Here is a 14388-nt window from a genome sequence, read left to right as displayed (position 1 = left end):
GGAAGACTAACAGGTAAACACAACCATCTGCAGACAATGGTCCTGGTTAATGGGAGTCATCAAGATTCCAAACCATCATTAATGGCCCACACTTTACATAATTACAATAGGCCCTCAGAGATACATTTTATATTTCTAGTTTTAGATACAAGAGTGGTACATTTATACAAATCAGATGATCATACTCAGTAGATTATAAGCTTTGTAATGATACCTTACAAGAGACCTTTTGCATGAAGCATATCCCAATAACCTTATATTCACTTATTACCATATTTTCTCTAAAACTATCCCAGTTACATTATATTGACTTATTATCAAGTTTTTATAAAACCATATAGACTGCACAACGTCACAGTGTTATACAGATAGCCGGAACTGCTGCATTATGTAAGGCTCTCCCAAGCTGGAATATAATGAGTTGCTAGCAATCAGTTTCACGAAAAGCCTCAAATGATAATGCTATTTCCAGTAAGGATGTTGAGTCCATGATTAGTAAAGAGAACACGTCCAGAGACCTCCAGGCCTTAGAGATGGGGCAGATACACCACGTCTCCTACTAAAATCAAGATGATATAGGGTTACATTAGTGCATTAATCAAGCCTTCAGCTGCAAAGCCTTTACCTTTAAATAATAATTGCTGTATAGATCAAATTGTTAATCATTGGGTGACTAAAGCATAAAGGCCTGTAGATGCGATGAACACATCGGCATGAGCACTTTACCCTTTTGCAGTCCCTGCAGGCAGTAACTGCAGAACTTCACAACTAACTACTGTAGTCCAAATGACCTTGATGCCCAATAGGTTCAACCAACCATAATTGCCGCAGCTTCTATGGTCTTATGCAGCTAGAAGGCTTGGCTCATTTTTGAAAGAGAGAACCTTTAGTTATCTGCATGACAGACTTTATATGGAAATTAACTTCCAGAGATTCTGCATCAGAGTGCCGCATAAAATATTCTTCAAATGCCAGCAATAGCCTAAGAAGTTGCTTTATAAACTAGTTCATGTCTGCAGCACAGGACAAGAGAAAAGGGAGTCATATCCTTGTGGGGTCTGATTCTTCACTCCATCTTGTGCAGACATATCAAGCCCTCTTCAGGACAGTTACTGGATCAGGTATCACATCTGTGCAAAGTGGGGGTAAGTACTATTGTATCAGATTGGTAGCATTTTATACTGTCTCTGCGCCCACTCTCAGAGTGTTAATGATTACACAAGGTGCAAGGCAATGGAGAATCAGACCCCTGTTGCTTTGTTATCTAGTCAAGATGTGTGCACTCATCTGAACTGCTTTTAGAATACACAGTGAAAGAGAAACTCCTAAAGAAACATTTAGATTTTGCAAATGAGATTTCAATGCTTTTCTAAGATAAGATGAATGATCCCCTAATTTGTCACCGGGTGTTATGTCTCATTTAATTGTACCAAGGATAGGTTATTTTCATTTCAACTACCTCTGAAGCTTCAGCCAGGCATTTTGTCAGCCTTGTATATTCAAAGCATGGTGAATGGGTTTTCAGAGTGCAGCTACTTAATTTACAAGGTCCCACATTACACAGGAAATACGATCAGGGTAAAAGTATTGAAATTGTAGAGTAAACCTCTGACAAAGTTACCGTTAATCAAAGAATGACCCCTTGCAATTTTTTTCTTAGCTCTTGTATGTTCAGTCCATCATTGTGGCCTCCTAATGAACACTAATTAGTGGCATTTTATTCAATGTTATATCTGTACTCTTCACTTAATAATACACCTTAGAAAGCCATTAATCTGGTTTTCTTTAATATTGTACAACTAAAATCATGTAGATTCAGTGCAGCAATTCAGTGGAGCTAGTAAAAAAACCCAGTCCTCTGACTGAACACTGCAAATGCAATACTGCTTCATGTGTATTTCACTGGTATCATCATTTTCCCTTTGTAATCAGGGCTGTATCAGAATCCTTTTCTTTTGTTTTTCATTACGGCTTATCCTAATCATTCAAACTTTTTAGTATTCAGAGATCTAATGTTAATGTTTAGTTCATGCCAGCCGAAAGGAAATGGATTTCAGTTTGTTTCTCAGATGCCAATCTAATTAAACACCCACTGCAGAAAATTAAAGTGACATATGTACCAGAGCATAGAGGTGTTTATGTAGTTTACATAGCGATTTTCAGGTGTATAACAACAATGATTAAAGTAGTGGATTGTTTATTTACTCATTATAAAGCAACTGAGCTTAGTGCTATGCAAAGCAAAGACAGACTTTCAGTTTAAATTACTCTTATGGGAGTTAAGTATCATTCAGTAATGAGAGATGAGAAAAAGAGCAGCTAAAACAATCCAGCTGTAAATTAAACAATTCAATTACCTAGTACAGTAGCTGGGGCAAGACCAAATGCTAATGTGCACTAAATGAGAAGGTGACTTTCTCTGGATTCATTCTGTATAATCAGCTGCTCTTGCACTTTGCCACTTCCGGAACTAAGCCCCTCCAGAGCTTAGCCTTTGAGGCAAGATCCTTTGGTTTTGGTGGCAAGATGGAACATACAGGATGTAGTGAATTTTTATTATAATAAAAAAAACATAATCAATATATATAATATAATAAAAAACAGCTATTTCCCCTTAGCAGTGGGAACAAGGATACATTGCAAGTCTGAAAGCATCAGTATTAATTTACTTTCAGAAGTCCTATAAGATTCTGAGTAATAAGATAACTTCCTCGAGAGCCAAACTCCATCTTCATTTTTGAGCCAACCCTTTCCCAGAACCAATGTGAAGCTTCTGTGAAGCTTAATTTAAGATCCTTTTAAAATTACATTATAGAGATTAATACCTGTCCTGCATCAGCTTTTCTTTTAACTAAAGATCACCTCTTGTCTTTTCACTATATTCTACCTTTCTTCTTTATGTATTATACGGTATAGCACCTTCATAGTATATTAGCTCAGGGATGGTATCTGAATACTGAGACATTTGAATAAATATGTGAGTGGGAGTAAGCTTTCTTGAACATGGGCCAATTCATAGAATCTTCAGATGTTGAGTACAATCAGTTGTGTGCAGTGGAGTTCCACTGGAGTTATGGAGGAGGCTCAGGTCATTGAATTGCACTGCTGATGCTCTGGTAGCAGCTGTGTGCAGGTTGGCTGGTGGACCCAGATGTGCAGGTTGGGGTTGGCTGGTGAACCCGCATAGTTGCAGACCCACTCACTATACCTGTCCCAGTTTTTCCTAACCACATGGCTATGGGGTTCTTTCTCAGTTTCTCCTGTTGAAGCTGGTCCTCTTTATATACTACTGTCATTGGGATAGAAAGAGAATACGTTCTATAGCCCAGTGGTTAGGGCACTCACCTGGGATGTGGGAGACCCAACTTCAAGTGCCTGCTTCTAGTGACTCTTTAATTAGTTCTATACTGTGGAACAGCTTCAACAAGAGAGATTGAGAGAAATCTGCTCCAGAATATCCCATAGTCCAGTGGCTGGGCCACTCTCTTGGGAGGTTGGAGACCCAAGTTAGAATTGCTGCTCCACATTAAGCGGGGGGGGGGGGGGAAGTGAATGGGGGTCTCCCACATCCTAGGTAAGTGCTCTAACCACTGAGCTAATAGTTATAAGGTGGGCACCACCTTCTCCTCTGGCCATTTTGGGAATCTAGCCTGAACAGTTTTTTTTGACTGAAACTATTTAGTGAGGTTATGTCAAATTCACAAACAGTTTTGGGTTGACTGAAACTGCATTTTTCAGCAAATAAACTATTTGTCTGAAAAAATTTGGCCAGTTCTAATTCTGATGTCATATGCCAAACTCCTTCATAGGAGCTTATGGAGTTATTCACTAGTACTTAGTGTTGCAACCATCTCAACAGTTTGTTCAAACACACGAGTCCACTTCTGATGTCTGAAAAGTAACTCTCATCACACGCTGTTCTCCTGGCACTGCCTTAAGTCTTCACATCATCAAGCTGAAGATTGTTAGTATAGCACAACTGCCACCACTTTAAAAAAACAAAAACATAAATATTGTTTGGAAAGAGAAAGAATCTCTATCACATTTTCTATAATGCTGCAGACTGGAAGTGGAGCCTTCCAAAAAGTATACCTAACCTATAGGAAGGGTATGAGCAAAATCCTTTATTCCATCACTACCCTCAGACCAGGCCTACATAACAAACTTACATCAGTATAACTACATCATTCAGGGTTGTGAAAAACCCACATCCTTAGTGATGCAGTTATACCAATTTAACCCGTGGTGTAGACAGCACTATATCAGTGGGAGGGTTTCTACTGGTGACATAGCTACCGCCTCCTGCAGACACGGATTAACTATGGTGATGGAAGAAGCTCTCATGTCAGTGTAGTAGCGTCTTCACTGAAATGCTACAGTGGTGCAGCAGAACTGGTGCAGCTGCAGTGTTTTAAGTGTAGATCTGGCCTAAGAGATTGTAAGGAGTACAATTCCTGAAATCAGAGAATAGAATTTATTTTGCAGTTGCTACCATATATATGTTTTAGAAAATTAGATGGAATGAATGTGAAATTGAAAGCAATTCTGTGTGAGTTTAATACACTGAAGAAGTTGTTCAAAGGTAGCCAGGCCAAGAAAAAGAGAAACACGTATAAAACTGTGAAAGTCTAGAAGATATATGGCATCCCGCAAAGTAGAGTAAATACTGGTTGCACTGGTTACTCAATTTTAATGTTGCCATTTCCTGCCCTTGACACAGCTGCTTTCTACTTCACTGGCAGTAACACAGGCATCACTAATGGCAATATTTGACCATTACCATTTACCAACAGATTGTAAGTAGGCTTTGAAGATTTTTATTAGTAAATGTTGACTTCACCTACACACACAAACTGATGAAAAAATATTTCCATTGATAATAATCAAAATTTACAGTAAGGCAAAGTAAGAAAAATACTACTTGAGAACTTATTACTGTTTTATTCAAGGATATTTACTTTGTATATTTTGACATTTGATGTTTACAATTTCTGTTTAAACGGTTATCAAATTTTAACTTTTTGAATAACAGCATCTTTTGTTATTAAATAATTGTTGTGTGTCCCCCGATTGCTGATCTCCCCATAATTTCCTGCAATTATGAACACTTACATTGATAAAAATTGAAAAAAATCCATAATGATGTGCAACTGTGAAAATTTAAATGGATAAAAAAGATTAAAAATAAACAATTCAACAATAAAAATAAAAAATAAAAAAATCAACATCTGTTTTATTTATAAAAAAAAACAATTGAATTTTGCCAAATCTATTTGTAAGAGTTAAGTACATCCTTGCAAAATTCTTTTTGCCCACTTGTCCTGAGCAGGTGTTTTTAAAGCAATTGTCAGCTGAGTAGATTATCATTAATTTTTTCAGTATCTTTATTCATTGTAGTCATGGTCCCACAGACAGATGAAAAATGGAGCAAAGGCCCTGAATTCCATAATTCTCTAGTGCAGTGGTTCCCAAACTTGTTCCGCCGCTTGTGCAAGGAAAGCCCCTGGTGGACTGGGCCAGGCCAGTTTGTTTACCTGCCGCGTCCGTAGGTTCGGCCGATCATGGCTCCCAGTGGCTGTGGTTTGCTGCTCCAGGCCAATGGGAGCTGCTGGAAGTGGCGCGGGCCAAAGGACATACTGGCCGCTGCTTCCAGAAGCTCCCATTGGTCCGGAGCAGTGAACCGTGGCCATTGGGAGCTGCGATCGGCCGAACCTGCAGACGTGGCAGGTAAACAAACCAGCCCGGTCCGCCAGGGGCTTTCCCTGCACAAGTGGCGGAACAAGTTTGGGAACCACTGCTCTAGTGCATCAGACTGAAAATTTTGTTTCAGCTTCAGTTAAATAAAAAAAAAGGGGTGGAGGGGAATTAATTAAGAAATAGATCATACAGTCAATATAATAGCCTCTGTTTTAATGATTGTAGTGTTACATTCAAAATAGTTCATGCTCTTCCACATTTACATTTGTTAATATGCCGCATATGTATATAAAAACCAGTACACAATTACACTGTAAAAGTTTGTAGAGGGAAACTGGAGGTTGTGCCACCTGGGTAGGGGCCAGTTTAGATTATTGGCTCCTGAGGAGGTTTGGAGGCAGTTTGGGATTGAGAGATAAACACATAATCCATCTGTTCCTGCTAAAATGATCCACAGTAAAATAGTTAACAACATGGACATTTATATTGTTATTGTGAAGAATGTGGAAATTATCTGCATGAGTTTTATGAAGGGTTATATACACCTCTACCCCGATATAACGCTGTCCTCAGGAGCCAAAAAATCTTACTGCGTTATAGGTGAAACCGTGTTATATCGAACTTGCTTTGATCCGCCGGAGCGCGCAGCCCCACCCCCCCGGAGCGCTGCTTTACCACGTTATATCTGAATTTGTGTTATATCGGGTCGCGTTATATCGGGGTTGAAGTGTATATATATATATATATGAGTGTAGAGGTTATTGTGTTGCTGGGTAATGGGTAACTAAAAGTTAAATCAGCCTTAGTTAACTTAGATCTGCAGGAACCAAAAGTTAATGGCTGTAGACAGCTCCAATGGCCAGTATTCAGACAATGGGGCTGATAATTCTTTGGAGGTTTACCTCCACTAATGTGGAATCAGGGGCTGGCTGGCCCCATGATGAATGGGGGTGAATTTCCCATCATGAAGTTTCCAGGGTTTCAAGGTGAGAACCTTCAAAGAGCTTGAAAGCAGTTAAAAAGCTGATCCCTTGTCGAGTCTGAGATAAAGGGCTTGCAGAGAAACAGACAGTAAGGGCACGGCTACACTGGAGTTTACAGGGGCACAAGCAGCTGCACTGCTGTAAGCTCTTTAATGTAGCCACTCTAAGCTGATGGAAGAGAACTCTCCTGTCAGCTTAACTACTTCCAGCCCCCATGAGCAGCAGAAGCTACGTCAGTGGGAGAAACTCTGCTGCCGGCATAGCACTGTCTACACTGGCACGTATGTTGGTGTAACTTATGTTGCTCAGGAGGGTGATTTATTCACACCTCAGCCTGACATAATTTATGCCAACATAAAATGAAGTGTAGACATAACTTAATTTAGTGCCCAGAAAAGTGGGGGAGGGGAAGGGATACCCAGGCTATATCAGGCTACCCACTTGCATGAGGCAAATGCTAAATACAGGTAAGACAGTATGCATCTATTCTTTTCTTATTTTAACTCCTGATATTCCCATGGATAACTAAAGCATAATATGTCACTATGTTTACCAACTGGTTACAGCTCTTGGAAAGAAGTCAACAGAAGGGGGCCAAACCCACCTGGACCTGCTGAGGAAACACAGTTGGTAAACAGAGGGTACTATAAACCGGTTACCCGGCAAAAAGTTGGGTGAATTTCAGGATGCCACTCTGGGCCAAGATATCATTGATTTGGTTCACATTTAATTCAATTTTCATTAACCTCATAAAATGAGCCAAGAGTGGATTCCACAGCGGCAGAATAAGAGAATTGACAGGTCCCTGATTTGGAAAAAGTCAGCAATCAGATTTTGTGTATGGGGTGGTAAATTTTTGTGTAAGTTTTGCAAAGTTGTGTTAGTGGCTGGAGCAATGATACTATTGTTAGCACTCTGTACCAGAGAAGAGAACTGAGTTCAGTTTTCAGATCTTGCCTCTTTTGTCTCCTGAATATACTTCAGGATGTGCTATTCTGTTAAATGACTCCCTTGCAATGATACTTCTTGTAACAGTGATGTTATAGTCTAAAAAATGTTCAGTAAACCAGGAAGAATCATTAACGTTGCACTCTGGTGGAAGGGGGGAAATTATATTTAAAATAATTGGGACTTTTTCTCAGTTACATTAAGGCTTCTTTATGCACCTCTGGATGAATTAAGAAATGTAAAAGAAGTAGATATTACCTCCTGATAATACCCTCTGTGCAGGAGATCTCCCTAGCTGTGACAGAGTTACCATAAGGGCTTCATGCTGGCTCTTCTCCCAGCCATCTGAGCAGGGAGGGACGCTTTCCCAAGCATACCGCACATGGGCTATTCTTTGCTTCCCACGGTTCACAGAGGGCTATGGGAAACAAAGCATAAGTTAGAGCAGTGTCTTGACTACTCTTAACTTACACTGGGGTTCAAACAAATTCTTCGCTGCTCCAAAATACCCCAAGTATGGGAATGGAGTAAATGAGAATCAGGTCCATTCTTTCAGTGCTAAATAATTCAAAAGCCTGTTTAATTGAGGCATTCAGCAAAGAAAACTGGGTTCAACTCAACTTTTATTTCTGCTTTGAAGTCACTTTTAAGGGATTCTAAACCATCCCAAAAGAGTGAATATTCTAACTTCCATTTTCCAGTCCATGTGTGACTCAGAAGTATACAACCTGAAGATAGAGAGAGTGAACTGTGAAGTTTTTTGGATTAGAGTGAACCTCATTCAAGTTATTACCGCTTTAGTAATTCTTATAATTTTGTTACACTGTTTCTGTGAGCATCACTGAGATAACAGATGCAAAGGGGGCTTTCAAACAGTTCTGGCATTGGATAGATAAGTGCCACTAGCATTTAAGGACTAAATTCACAAGGGGATTTATACACTTACCTGCCCCTCTAGGCACTTAAGTCTAAAATTATATCCTCAAAACAATTGTTCAGCTGCTACTTAACCCTGTAGATGCTTAAAATGCCTAAGTTTCTGCTGACAAAGTCCCCTAGACACCTAAAAATCTGCCAGTGAGCATGTGGACAGTTGCCTAAGTTCTGATGCCTGGCTGCCTAGCTCATGCCTAAGCCCCAGTGTGAGTCTCAAAATGAGCAGTGCTGTATCTATCCAGACTGTAGAGCCCAGTCCAGTTGGCCACCTTAGAACACATGTACTAGATCAGGCCCAGCACAAAACACAACTGGAGGAAGAGGTGACAGTGGTGCCCACTTTATAATCTTTAGCCCAATGGCTGGGGCACTCACCCAGGATGTGGAAGACCCATATCTCCTATTTCTCAGGAAAGTACCCTAGTCACTGGGCTATGGGATTTTGAGGGTGGGTTTCTCTCCTGCTGAAGCTGTTCCACTTTGTATAAATAATTAAAGAGTCATCGGGCAAAATAAAAAGTGAGAGTGACTCTGTTCAACAGTTAATATGGCACTCACCTTGGAGGCAGGAGACCTGGGTTAAAGTGTCTAGTCCCAAACAGGAAGACAGGGTCTCCCACATCCTCTAACTATTGGCTAAAGATTATAAGACGTGCACCTGCTCCTCAGTTCTTTTGTGAGAAAGGGCTAGGTCTCTAACCCCAAGAGAGGGTTCACAGCGTCGAATCCTGAGCAGAAGTAGGCACCTAAGCCCCTTTGAGGGCTTAGCACACACTGTCAAGCTGTCTGGAGTGTCTCAAAGGCATGAATGCCAACTAAGAAGCAGGGTACACATCCCAAATTGGTTGTGAGTTCTATAAATAGATTTCACCAACAAAGCAACAGGTGTGTGTCACACTGTCTGGACTAGAGTGTGAACTCCTTAGACACTACACGGAGCCAGAGACAGTCCCCTTGGGTACTCTGGTCTATCTTGACACAACCCAGGTAAGCTTGCCTTTGGGATAGATAGCCCCTTACACCAAAAATAACAACAATATTCAGGTTACTCCCAAAGGACCAGTCACTTACCCCAGGTCAATTGCTCTCTAGATCTTACACCAAAGACTGTGCTTGTAGTCAATCCTGTAATACACTATCTAAAAATTTACTAACTAAGAAAAAGAAATAATGGAGTTATTTACAAGGTTGAAGCAGGCGAACATACACACACAAGTTAAAGTCTTAGATTCCAAAAGATGGTAGAAACTTTTCTAATAAGCATGCTCTATATGTCATTTATGGCTAGCCAGGCCAAGCACTGGGTATCTTTTGCTTATGCTTACTAATTCTTGCCCCTCAGAAACCAAGATACAGTTTCTTCTTGTTAAGGATTTTGATTCCTTTCCCCCAGAGTTCAAGCTGATGGGATGAGTCCACATGCATATCTCCTCTTCATGGGTGTAGTGGGAAGTAATTAACAAAATCTTTGTTCTTTGCTGTTTCACAATGGCTCATTTGGTTTTAGTGGATCTTCCTGGTGGGCAGGACCTAACAACTTCTGTAGGAAGAGAGCAGGTTTACAATACAAACATTCAGGATAACCTTATAACATGGGGCACAGATGTAATAAGTGAGATAATACATGCAGCAACTTATAAGAATTTCATAAAGTCTAAACACTAAACACATTTTTACAAATCTAATAATTATTTTAACAATACTTTCACACAGGTGAGCCAAACTGGTTTCCAGCTATGCATATGTCAGTGTTCAGTTGAGGCCTAGGAGCCTTGGCTTGAGCTGGCACCTGGTCTGCCAACATCTAGTGCAGTGGTTCCCAAACACATACCTCTCTCCTTAACATCTGCTCTTGGCTAGCATAGGCAGCTCCCTGATCAGTGTGCTGGCTTTTGTAGATCCCATTTTTAGGTGCATAACTCTCCCCTTGCCTGTATGGCACATAACTCAGGGATGTGGATTCCATTAGGTGGCAGGGCACTTCAAGTTACAAGTTGCCTTTGAGGATCAAGCCTAAATGTTTTCACCTGCTCAAATATAGAAAAGTTTTGCTTTGTATCACACCTCTTTAAAATTCAAGTACATCAGGCTACATCCACAGGGCTGGATAGTTCACACATTTATGCACTGCACTAGAGTGTGTAAAAACTTAAATAACAGAATTTACAGGAAAGAAACATCAAGTCAATCCCTCTCTGTCTCACAAATTTTTAAGCTTTTTTGAACCTCTTGAAAAGTTCACAAGCCTTTGAGCCAGGCTTGCACAGCTCTAACTATGTCCCTGCTGTGTAGAGCATGTCAAAATGCATTGAACTGCTGACTGCAGCTGGCTTGATAAACTGAGCTGTTTGTTTCTGTGAATTTTATGCATTTGACCAGTTTTGCATTTTTAATGAAATGCCTATGGCTCAACACAGCAGAAAACAATAAAGAGGCTCTGGTTCTCCTCTCTCTTCCACCAGTTTTATAGCAGTGTGACTCCACTGATGTCAGTGGAATTAATCCGGATTTACAATGGTGTAAGTGAGATCAGAATCAGGACAGTCTTTTATAATAAAAGAATCCATTTTGTTTAAAAAAATCTCTTCCATGGTATTTACTCAAATGCATTAAATACATAGCTAAACACACTAAGCTAATAGCACATCGTATTGTTCTTCCAAGCTCTGGTTCAATTTTCTCAGTCTGATTAGCTAGCAATTTGTACAATTATACCTAAATGGATGCAATGCTGATTTCACTGCTTATTTTATTATAGCGCTAAAACAGGTACAGTGCTATCGCAATGCTTGTTTACAATATTACTCATAAACAATTTTTTACACACTCTATTTCAATTTCCCAGCTTGATTAGCTACCAATCTGCACTAAAACACTCAAGTTAAAAGGAAAGGCTAATTGCTCGGAGTTTTTTAGCTCATTTGCATGCAACAAGATTTATTGGTGCTAATGAAGTTCCAAAACTGTATGACTTCTCTCTCACTCTCTTTCTACCTCTCTGATAATTCTCTCTGATAATTAAAAATGCACAGAGTTTCGTAATGAGGAGGAGCATTAGATCATGGAAACAGACCCATATGAGAGGAACTATATGTCCCCACTGAAGTACTGTAGGACTCCACTAGCGTGGATCAATTTGCATGACCAGGGTCTTAAAGAGGTACAGATGTATCCTCTACAGACTCCAGTGTGAAAATAGTCTTAGTAAAATAGCTTTATTTTTTGTACTGATCATACTGTTACTGATTCAATGATAGCCTGAAATCATTTCAGAATGCTCAAAATAAAGGATATGGAAAGACAGCTTCTTGAAGTCAGATGCATTGCCTAAGACTGGCACCCATATATAATTTGCCATTAAATTGCTTTTGTTACTTACTTCTCAGTAGTCATGCCTCCATTTTATAATAAAGCTGAAAAATTATAAATGCTATAAGGAATGGCTAATTATAGATGTAATGATAAAATATAATATTGCAGAAAATATGCTATACCCTGTGTTATGCAGGAGGTCAGACTACATGATTTAATGATCAGACTAATGTCCCCTCCTGGCCTTAAACTCTGAATCTATGATGAAATGTAGGGGGAATGTAAAGGTCTTGTGTGAGATGTAGTGGGGAGTGTTTTTAGTTAACACACAGGAAAGTAATGGAAGCTGATGCTCCTTTGTAAGCAGTTTGTTACTAGTTCAATAAAACAGAGATAACTTGATTTCTGGCTTTATTCAATATAGTATTGAAGTAAATACTGCATAATAATGATAAGTGCCAATAAGAAAAGTTAAAAGAAAGAAGGGGACTATAAAAGGAATATTTTACTGCAAAAGGATATAAAAACTGACTTTTCATGGTAGTCATTCAGGGAATTGGATTTGTTGGAATCTGTGCTTTGATTGCTACAGGATCTCTATGAAGTTGAATAAGGAGTTGGGAAATACAGGTATGTGGCTTAATTCTTCATGCCATAGGAAAGCAGAACAAATATTTTAATGCTTATTTAAAAGTAAAGACAATGACGCTGGTAAATAGTAATGGAGAAGACTGATGAATATTTATCTTCAAAGAGAACCTGATTCATGAGAGAGCATGTTTATACCAGACAAACCAAAAGACTGGGGGATACAAAATAAATATTTTAAAGGTTCTGCATGTATTAGCTGACAACTGTGAGATGGGAAAGGGAAAGTAGGAACACATCAGGAACTTGGATCTCAGAACAAGAACTTTTCTAGAAATTACAATTAGCATTTTGCAGGCTACATGGCCAAAAGCTGCAAGTTCTAGAAGATATCTTTTTCAAGAACAGCCCCTTTCATAGTTTTATATCACACACAGGAAGTGAGAGAAGTTAGGCCATGTGGAAGGGATGATATAATTCTTTCATGCATCAGTTGTCCAGATTATTTAGTGAGCCATGACTCAGTTTGTAAACTGGTGGGCTATCTCACCAGCCCAGGAAAGGATCAGTGCCATGCCTGAGTCTGTTTCAGGTCCTTGCCTCAGAGCACAATATATTATTGAAACACAAAAATTCATGAAGCAACATAAGACAAAGGATTCTCCTGTGTAAAGCAGACTGCAGTCCCCAAAGCCTTTCCCCTTGCTTCTCTCGTCAATCTCATGCTGCATCAAACAGGCTGCCTGTAACCACTTCCTAGTTGTTCACACAGTAATATTGAAATTTGATTTAAAGTTGCTGCAAAAATTGATGCTATTACTATATTCAAATTAATGCATCAAAATCTGCATAATATTCCTCGTTTAAACCCTCTTTGATTCTATCTTAGACAGTCCAAAGGAGAACGTTAATTATAAAGGGTAGTATCTAACCAAAACTAAAGATAAATGTATAAGTTCTCAAATTACCAAGTTTTGTTGATTCAGTATCTAGGTAGATGTATACCAACCTGTCAGAAACATTACATACTTTGACGAAACTCGTGAAAGGACCTAGTATTTCAGTACAACAATCTCCCACCCATTCAACAGAGTGAAACTCTTCTTATCTAATACACTCATGCCTACCTTCTGTGATCCCTTCTAGGCTAAAAACTAACCTTTGGAAGTGCATGTTCCTGTATCTGTGTACTAGGGCTAGTATTATTGCACACTCATAATATTCATTTAATCATAGTATCAGAGGGGTAGCCGTGTTAGTCTGAATCTGTAAAAAGCAACAGAGGGTCCTGTGGCACCTTTGAGACTAACAGAAGTATTGGGAGCATAAGCTTTCGTGGGTAAGAACCTCACTTCTTCAGATGCAAGTAATGGAAATTTCCAGAGGCAGGTATAAATCAGTATGGAGATAACGAGGTTAGTTCAATCAGGGAGGGTGAGGTGCTCTGCTAGCAGTTGAGGTGTGAACACCAAGGGAGGAGAAACTGCTTCTGTACTTGGATAGCCATTCACAGTCTTTGTTTAATCCTGATCTGATGGTGTCAAATTTGCAAATGAACTGGAGCTCAGCAGTTTCTCTTTGGAGTCTGGTCCTGAAGTTTTTTTGCTGTAAGATGGCTACCTTTACATCTGCTATTGTGTGGCCAGGGAGGTTGAAGTGTTCTCCTACAGGTTTTTGTATATTGCCATTCCTGATATCTGACTTGTGTCCATTTATCCTCTTGCGTAGTGACTGTCCAGTTTGGCCAATGTACATAGCAGAGGGGCATTGCTGGCACATGATGGCATATATAACATTGGTGGACGTGCAGGTGAATGAGCCGGTGATGTTGTAGCTGATCTGGTTAGGTCCTGTGATGGTGTTGCTGGTGTAGATATGTGGGCAGAGTTGGCATCGAGGTTTGTTGCATGGGTTGGTTCCTGAG

This window comes from Terrapene carolina, unplaced genomic scaffold (assembly GCF_002925995.2).
Source record: "Terrapene carolina triunguis isolate 2854851 unplaced genomic scaffold, T_m_triunguis-2.0 Scaffold42, whole genome shotgun sequence".
NCBI lineage: Eukaryota > Metazoa > Chordata > Testudines > Emydidae > Terrapene > Terrapene triunguis.
This window is presented reverse-complemented; position numbering follows the sequence as displayed.